The following is an 8,626-nucleotide window of genomic DNA, read 5'->3' on the forward strand; positions in this document are numbered from 1 at the left end:
TCGGCGTTTTTATATTTTAATCACCCCTTTTACTGGCCTTGGAAGAAGCTACACAGACTTCTGTCTAATTTTTGTCAGTAAGAGCCGGACTGCCACTGAAACAGCACCCATCAGTAAGTCAACTGGCAGAGGACTTTGCCAGGGAGGGCAAGAGAGAGTTTTCAGAAGGCTTTCCCTACGGTCATCCACTCCCAGAGCAAAGAGGTTTAAACGGAGCTGTTGAGATAAAGAGTATGCTGCAGGGACCTCCATCTGAAAGCTGTATTTGTCACTCTCTCCTCCCATTCTTCTTTCAGTTTAGAAAAGAAAACTGCATTTCCATGATCACATATTTGGGAAGACCTCTTTCTCTCTGGCTTTATCCCATAAATCATCATGTAAATGATGATTTCTCTAGAGCAGCTCTGATGAGAGTCAAGTCATATATCAAATTCTTGAGAGACAAATGATGTGATCTGTCAAGGTGAAACCTATTTCCATTATGTACCCTAATAAGAAGCGCTTGTGAGTCTGTTAGAGTAGATCTTATGCTCTGCTGTTCCTTGGCTTTTCAATAAGGTTAGTGTGTACCACCCTAGGGATTTTAAAATAATGGCTTTTAAAACAGCTTTTTCAGGCAAACCAAATGTGGGATCAGACATGCTGGAATGAGGGCAGGAGAGTCTGTGGTGAATCCCTGAGGTGCTCCCTCTCAAATAGTGCAGTGCAGTGCCCACCAGGGCAAATAAAACAACAGGAAAGCAGGAGAGCTCAACTGTTGCAGCTATTTATTTTACAGCAACTTCAAGTCGTGCTGATAGTTTTTTCTAACACCTTAAATCAAACAGCAGGTGTCTGTGGCCTCAAGGTAAGAAAGGCTGAACATCTGCCAGTTTCCAGACTTGAAGCATTGCAGCTGCCTGACCTGGAGGAAACTTTATTGTTAGTGTACCAGGAATCTCAGTGCTACTGTCATGGGACATTGTCACTGGGGAATACATGATTGGCACTTGACAAAATGTTGAACAACTCCCTCTCCCAAAGATTCCCTTTTAAGTAATTGGGTTATGGTATTTTTTCAGTTCCTCGCATGAAGAGCAGCAACAAGAATACCAACGTTTGAAGACTTGGCTTTTGTCCAGGGGAAGCAAAATGTGTCATAAAATCCCAAAAAGTGTATTTTGCATATGTGTTTTTAAACCAAGTGAAGTGCCTTGGATGTTCACCTTACCTTCTCAAAGGGCTCTGTAAAGTTCAATAGTTAGTTCTGCTGAAGTGCCTTTTTCTTTGGAAAGATAAAGAGGAAAGAAGCAACAGGACTTCCCTTGTATTTTAAGCATAGAGTTGTACTCCCAGGTGGCTCAGATATTCCATACACCAGTAGCAGGTTTCTACCATTATTTTCACCTGTAAAAAAACCAGAATGTAAAAAGCAAAGGCAGTTAAAATGATCTATAATATTTCCAGACTGGAAAGGTTAAAGGTGACTCCCAGTGTGGGAACACCTCTTTTCAAAGAGAGTTTCCCTGAGGAGAAGCTGTGGTGAGGGCTCTCCAGCCCAGGAGGGAACAGAAATGCCTTTTGGAAAACCTGTTGGATGAGGGAGAAGTAGGGTGATTGCCATCACTGTGTTTTAAGAGACCCAGAAGAGCTCTTTAGCGATTTTGAATGAGAGTCGCTGTTCCTCTCCCCTGAGTTGGCCATGAGGAAGCATAACAAGCCTACTGCACCCTTTTCTCTTAATTTAAAGCCGCTGCAGAACACCGCAGAGAGGCTTTGGCTCTGGAGAGCTGGACTAAAGTGCACGCTACCGAAGGGTCTCTCTGGGGCGGTGTTTGAGCCCATTCCTGTGGCTGCACTGACCCCTAGGGACTGCAGAGAGAGTTAAATCACAGATTCATTTGTTTTCAAAAATAAATACGTTAACATAACGCCTTGCCCTACAAGGGCACTTTTTTCCAGCAGATGTCTTCATTAGGAGGAAATTGTCAAGACCCTTCTATTTTAAGCAATCTCTATAATTTCCAGGGAAGTTTTGCTCAGTTTTTATTTTACAACAACCAATTTTTTTTCTCATTTGGGTGTTGCCTTGAGATGGATTTTGCTACCTTGATTAATAAATAGCTTCATTAAAATATCAGTGCTGCTAAGATGCTGGGAGTTAATGGTTTAAATTTAGCCGTAGAAGTTTTTTCAGGAATGGGGGATCTCAGGCTGGAAGCTTTGCAAGCTTTTAATGAAATACAGGAGGTACCACTGCTAATCTGTTTGCTGTCTGATATGATGCACCTACAGGACGTGTCTGATGACCGTTGAGAAGTACCATCTGGAAAAACATTAGTATATTTTAACCGGTATAAGGTGAAAGCAACGAATCATTTCTTTCCCTTGGGCCTTTCAGTTCAGCAGCAGATGATGGACATGCACACATAACAGCAGGGCAATTCCAGCTCTCCTTCAGCAGCCCTCTGCCTCGGAGCTTTGGCTCATTACCTCAGGACTTATTTTTAAGTCGTGATAGTTTCAACCAGTGTGGGGGATTTATCATGCAGTGAGTATGTGCAAACACAGAAATGCAATCTTTAGGGCCCCACTGCAAGAAGCTCCAGTGAAGAGGGAGGAGAACAATGTACTGAGGCTGTGGTTCCACAACAATCCAGGACCAGCCAAGTATCTCCCTCGTGGCCACGTCCTTCTCCTCCTGCTTTTCTCTGTCTTTCCCTTGAGCTGGGCCTCTCTCTCAGCCCGATCCTGTGCTGGGCATATCGGCATGTTAAGATGCTAGAAAATTCTTTTCTTTTGCCTTTGGCTTGTTGGGGTGCCTTTTTGGGGTGGGGAGGTGGGTGAGATTGCATCAGGAGGTGCTAAACCTTTATGATCCCAGTTTGGAAAGGCACTCAGATTCTATCAAGCATCTCTTCAGATGCTGGTTTCTGAGATCCCATTCAAAAGAGAAGGAGGACAGTGTAGATAATCCTACGACCATTCAGATGCTGGGAGCCCCAAGTTGTGCAGCACTGAATGGGCCTGTGACTATGGCTCAGCACACCCTGCACCTCCACCCATGGAAAAGTCACCCCGTTTTGGTCATTTGAGCTCTTACAGGATTTTCCCAAAGAAGCCAACGCTATTCCTCATTTCTGCTGTCAGACAAAAGGGCTGTTCACCTGAGATCTTGTCGCTGCCTTCTGAGATAACGGCTAGGCCGGGCCTTATCTCACTGGACACAATATCCCTCGGAGTAAGATTTTAAATTGCCTCAGGCAGACGACACAGAACATGTGGCTGCAAGGCATCATGTACTACAATTTGAAACTGCGATGTCGAGTTAGGGGAGGGGAAACATTTTCAACACATTTAGTCCTTGATTTAAAAAAGATATTTCTTTCTGGTTTTTTACCTTTTCTAATTCTCAGCTAAACCAGGTACTCTAGATTTTCCTTCTCTCAGTTAAGGAAATTGAGGCCTGACTGCGTGCATGTTTACAATCAGTAGAGCCCCTCTAAATTTAAATGCTTACAAATTAGATTTCTAAATAGAATAACAATTACATCATTACCACCTGAGGTTTATGCAAGATACTCTCCATAAAGTAGGCTAGAGAACTGTATGGCTGTATTTCTCATAGAACGGTAGAATCATTTCAGCTCTAAGCACCCTGGAAGGTATCTGATCCATCTCCATGTTCAGAACAGAACAGAACAGAATGAAGAAAAGGTTCCAAGTGAGAAAAACACTTTTACATTCACAGTTACAGATAAGTGCTGGATCCCAGTGCTACAGAAAGAAATTTGAAGGGCTCTCCTCCAAAACTGATTATGTTCTAAGAATGAGCAAAGGTCAGGTAAATGCAAAAATGGGAAAACACCCGAGACAAAGATGGAAGTTACATCTCTGTAACAACTGGGTGTGAGGTTTGTTTCTTCAGAAAGGAATATTAAAGTATCCTTCTTGTCAGTCTCCCTCTCACTTTGTTCTTGGTCTTTACCCAATCTTCTATACTTTAGTTCAAACTGTGTGTAAAAAGGATTTCAGTCAATTCTGAGAGTTTGCTTGTGAAGCTCATTTAGTTCCTAACACGGTTCTGCTGCCCTGCTAAACTGGCAAAATCTCACAATCACACTCAGACTGAGCCCCCAAACATCCGGCAAACAGCTAAACCGTCTAAAAATCTGGCTTTTACACCAAAACAGCTACTTTGGAGAATGGATCACTATTGTTGTTTACATTAAAAGTCCTCTGAAACAGCTAAGTAAAACCAATGGTATTTATTCATATTAGGTATTATGCCTTAAAACATAGTCTATAAAAATAATTTCATCTGCCAGATTTTTAGAGCAGATTAAATTAGGGACATCTATTGAAGGCTCTTGAGATTTTGAAATGTTGTAGTGTACTTCCTGCATCTTATTTTCATAATTTGTCATTTTATCAACTTTGGATTTTCCAGTTGATAATTCCCTTGTTTGAGATTAGATTTTCCTTAGTAAATTGAAGTACTCGCTTCATCTCTTTCTCCTGTGTCCATTAGCGTTCTCCTTTTATGTTGACTTGCATGTCTTCCTGGCTCTGTCAAAATAGAGAGACAGAACGTTTTGTGCGTAATTTATTAGGGTAAAACAACATGCTCTTTCAGCAACATTTTCAGAAGTACACTTTCAACCCTTCTAGAAGCAGTAGGAATAAAAAAAATTCATCCTACTGTAATCAAAATGGCCTAAGGCTGCGTGTGGAACTGCCCTGGGTCGGCTCAGAGCAGCAGTGACATCGGGGCCGTCGGGGGGGTCTGAAACACAGGCAGGGAGGGACCTGTTGCTTTTACGAGACAGATGGAGTTGTATCAAGCAGTTACCGGAATGGTGGTTTTAAACTGAGAGCATGTTTTTGCATGTGGATTTCTTCTTCTGGAAGTGCGTTGGTGCATTATGGGATCCTGATGCGTATTTGTCTGTGGCAAACACCTAGACATTGTTCCTTCCTTTCAGCTGCAATTGCAGGAAGGACTCTCTGAGCCTGAGAGGTGAATATTCAGTATGATGTTAGCTGAAGGACCGATGAATGCATTGGGGGAATCGCACATCACCTCTGAAATACCAGCTAGTATTCAATACAGGCTCCTTCTCACTTAGAGATCGTTTTTAATCTTGCAGCGTTCCCAGGAGGCTCACAGGACCTTGCGAATGAGGCGATCCCGCCACGGAGATGTTTGACTTGAACAAAGGGGATGTTCCTGTGTTGAAAATCTTCCCAAAGGCATCAATTGCTTTTAGATTAAAGGAGTCCATGAGCCAATCTCCTGTCTTAGCCCTGCTTGTGAAGAAAGCACAAGGCGCAGGGCAGGATTATGTTTTTGTGCTGGGCAGTTGATTTTGCCCCAGAATACGCTGCCTAATTATGACTAACCGTTTTCTGTAAAACGAGCTTAAAAGTGACTATTATTAATACTCTGGTGTTCTGTTGATTGCAGATTAATTCCTTTAATTCAAATTATAAATTCCACAATGATAGATTCAATGATAAATTTCAGCATGACAGTGCTGGGACCCCCCCAAAACTCTTGCAGGGGAAAGTGGGGATGGGGAGGAGAGCTTTGGGGTCCCAATGGGGGAACTGGATTTGCAGGAGGTGGGGTGTGAAATCACGGGGACCTCCCCCAGACATATGCAGGTGACAGTGGGGATGCGGAGGATCCCAACTGGGGAACTGAGGGTCTCTGGGAGGTTAAGGCAGAGTCCTTCAATTTTTCTTTCAATTTTTTTTATAATATTCTACTGTATGAAAAAAAAACCCCAAACTTCACCTGTATTTCCTTTTTCTTTTGTATCAAAAATCCTTGTTCTCCATACACACAGCTTTCTATATATTGCTTTGCATACACATGACTTTAAGAAGTTATTCCAAGAATAATTCAAAGAAAAGCAGATACTGAAAGAAAATTTCAGAAAACAATTGGTTTGCTCACGCTTAATCTTTACTCTTTTTCCAAATTTACCTGAAACCTTGAAAAAGTGTGCATGATTGTACACACATGGTTTGGGTCAAGCATGCCACCAAGTCTGTAGGAATTTTGCAGTCGACTATCCCTAATTGATGAGATCATGCAAGTGCATAATGTGATGCTGAAACAAAGAGTTGTGTTCTCTGGGCCGTGCACACTGGCAGAGCGTAACACAGAAGCAGATTTGCACCGTAGCTTCTGAGAGCCTAGTCCTTTAACTGCATATGGCACTCATGCAATTACGTATGTACGCTGGTGCTTCTGCAACCCCAACCTTTTTAAACAGTTACTGGTATGTCAGATCTTTATTTGACTAGGGGAGCTGGCAATCAGCAAGTCTTTACGGAGAGCTGGCAGGCCTTGCGCAGGCCGGCTGGGCCTCCCTTGCCCGCTGGCGGGATGTCTGGATGCTTTGTCCCCTCTCAGCCAGTGCCGAGCGCGGGGGGCTGTGCCACTTCCCGGGCATTGGCTCGGTGGAGGGTCGCTGAGGACCCCCGACCCTCCTGGAACATGGTTGCCACCGCCTCGTCGGGGGGAACCCGGGCACGGGATGAGGAGGGGGCTGGAGCCCAGGGCTCACGAGGGGAGGCGGAGGGCAGTCCCTGTGCCCAAGGGGCAGCCTTTCTCTTGGGCAAGCACCATGGCCGGTGGGTGGGAGTGAGCCCAGGGAAAGGGGCCCTCAGCCCCCGCAACCCTCCTGCTTCTCCCACCTTTGGGCGTCTCTCAGGCCACAGGCCGCCATGCCCAGCCCCGCCACAGCTGGCCGCACCCCTTGGCCATAGTAACAGTCGACATCACAATGGCTTCTGTCACCAGGCACCTCACGGGGCCCTATAGAAACAGGGACCCTGCAGCTGGGCTGCCAGTTGCCGAGCTTCCAGGCCCTCAGAAGCCAAGCATGCTTGGAAGGAAGAGGAGCCGGAGCAGCGAGGCAGATGGCCGCCCACCTTTGCCTTGGGCAGCACAGAGCCACGTCCCGCAGCCTCCCGGGATGAGGAAGCAGTGGCAGTGCAGGAGGAATGTCATCACCCCTCGTGCCACAGGTGCGATAGAGCCCGCTACTCGCACTGACTGCAAGCGGCACCTGGCTGCAGGCCCGCCAGGGTACGGCGTGGGGGCCAAGCGTGTGTGCCTGCCAGGGAGCGGCCGGAGCAGCGAGGCCCGTGCCCACACAGCACCTTCGGCCGGAGCAGAGACAAGGTTCCCGCCACCGGCAAAGGGGAGGGCACCTCCCAGGAGCCTGAAGGATCTTGAGAGGAGGAGGAGGAGGAACATTGTCGCCCTTCGTGCCAGGAGAACTGCTGTCCGCTCTCATGGAACCAGCGTGGGCCAGCACACAGCCGTGGACACACGGGGGAAGAGCACGGGGCCCCGCCGTGACTACCTGCCGAGACATGGTGTGAGGCCCAGCTGTGACAGCGCAGCCAGCGGCGGCGTGGAGCCCATGGAGGTGGATCCACCTCAAGAATCATCATCAGCAGCCGTGGGATCTACCACAGGGGTCGTCTGCGAAGTACCCCAGCTATCCAGGACCCCTTGCTTCAGACAGCTCCAGCAGTACCTCAGGAGCACACGGCCAGCTCCCTCCCAGCCGCCCAGGCCTCACAGCGCACCAAAGGACAGCGTGCAGCCCACAAAGGTGGATCCAGCGGCTCCCTACCAGCTGCCCAGGCGTGACAGCCCACAAAACGACGGCGTGGAGCCCATGGAGGTGTGTTAAAGGATTTCACCAGACTGTGGGTATCTCTAGGCTTGCTTGATTAACAGCTCAGAGTTGGACCATCACCTCAGTGAGTGGCAGCACCTGACAAAAAGCGTCTTACATGATTCTTCATAACATGTCATACGATACTAATTCATCATCCATTTCAAAAGGCCATTATAGTCCACAGCTCCGACTTATCCCAAGTTAATCACTTATTTCTTATCTTTTGTCATGCCTACAACTTAATGCCTAAGGAGAATCTTGAATGATTCGGCTTGACTGGATTTTAAACCAGGCATGATGAGGGTTGTACAGGGGAGCAGTAAGCAGCATATGCATTAAATTATCAGTATTGTTCTGGGAGCACCTGTGCATACTGGGTTGTGCTGTCAATATTGTTTCTAGTGCACCTGTGCTCTATTAATCCAACCTGTAAGACAATAGCTAATTATTAATTATTTCTACTATTAATAATATCCTAAAGAAAAGAAGAGTTTTCTAAAGCTTACTCCTTTTACAGGTGGATCTACGGGCTCCCTACCAGCTGCCCAGCCGTGACACCGCACCAAAGGACAGTGTGGAGCCCATGGAGGTGGATCATGCACAATAAACAACAAAAGAATAAAAATGCTTCCTGCCTCTCTTATTTGGCACTTTGGTGACTGAATCTGCACTCCTGTTACCTCTCCTGGCCTCTGCCTTTAAGTAGGAGGCTCTTTTTCGGAAACTTTCCATGTCCGTGCCCACCTTTGTGCTTTGGCGGTGCCTTACCTTCTGGGTTTTTTAAGCTATAACATCAATAACGTGACGCTCCTTTTTTTTTTTCAATGGGGTAAAATTATCGTCATAAAGATGCTGAGCCCTACAAATGTATTGTTTCCAAATTATCGGTCTCACTTCAGTGCCAGGGAACATTATGGCGGTCATTCTGGGAGTTACTGAAA

General features: G+C 46.2%; 1 long non-coding RNA gene across 1 annotated transcript in view; it reads left to right on the top strand.

Moving 5' to 3' along the window:
• LOC141958494 (uncharacterized) overlaps positions 1-8,301 on the top strand; it is a 28,710-nt gene extending 20,409 nt beyond the window's left edge. Inside the window, exon 3 of the long non-coding RNA XR_012633284.1 lies at positions 8,203-8,301. This is a non-coding gene — a long non-coding RNA (uncharacterized LOC141958494). The remainder of the gene's footprint in view (positions 1-8,202) is intronic.
• Positions 8,302-8,626: the final 325 nt, after the last annotated feature.

The sequence above is a fragment of the Athene noctua genome, chromosome 3 (assembly GCF_965140245.1).
Source record: "Athene noctua chromosome 3, bAthNoc1.hap1.1, whole genome shotgun sequence".
In the NCBI taxonomy this organism is placed as follows: Eukaryota; Metazoa; Chordata; class Aves; order Strigiformes; family Strigidae; genus Athene; species Athene noctua.